Below are 684 nucleotides of genomic sequence, written 5' to 3' on the forward strand. Positions count from 1 at the left end.
AGGCAAACTCAACATCAGCGAGGCAAGGAATATACTCTGCCTACTCTAGTGGGAGATTTCGCAAAGTCACATGGCAAAGGGCATGGATGTTTAATTTTATAATGAGAAGGGAGAAAACTATCAGGAGGATCTGATCTGCCACATCGAAGTTTTTGGGGTTACAATTCTTCAAAGTGAACATTTTAATGAGATTACTCTCTCATCATTTCTTTTGTGAATTCATCCATGATATTTGTGCGTGTATATTTTAATTTTAATTTTTTAAAATTTTTTAGGCAAGGCAACCCTTGGTTGACCTCACAGATTGCAAGGAACTTGTCAGCTTACAATCTCTTAATTTTTTTTATTTTTTACACCTACAGCACCTGGTCTTCTTAGGTGGTCTCGCATCCAAGTACTAACCAGGCCTGACCCTGCTTAGCTTCTGAGATCAGACAGGATCGGGCTTGTTCGAGGTGGCATGGCTATAGACTGTGCATGTATATTTTTAAATGAAATGTTTTTCTCTAACACTCTAAAAGTAACAATTATAGATTTAATTTCTCTTTTAAATGATATTTATTAAGTACAGAAGCCACGTAGAAATTTCCAAGTTGGTAGATATTTTCATGAATTTCTGGTGCTCGGGAAGTGTAGTTAGAGTACATGGTATACAGAATTTGTGTTTGTGGACTTGCCTGTGCT

At 36.8% G+C, this 684-nt stretch overlaps 1 pseudogene; it reads right to left on the bottom strand.

The window, feature by feature from the left end:
- Positions 1-353: 353 nt before the first annotated feature.
- Positions 354-472, bottom strand: LOC112475874 (annotated as a pseudogene).
- Between the last annotated feature and the right edge of the window lie 212 nt (positions 473-684).

Source organism: Pteropus alecto, unplaced genomic scaffold (genome assembly GCF_000325575.1).
Source record: "Pteropus alecto unplaced genomic scaffold, ASM32557v1 scaffold152, whole genome shotgun sequence".
Classification (NCBI taxonomy): domain Eukaryota; kingdom Metazoa; phylum Chordata; class Mammalia; order Chiroptera; family Pteropodidae; genus Pteropus; species Pteropus alecto.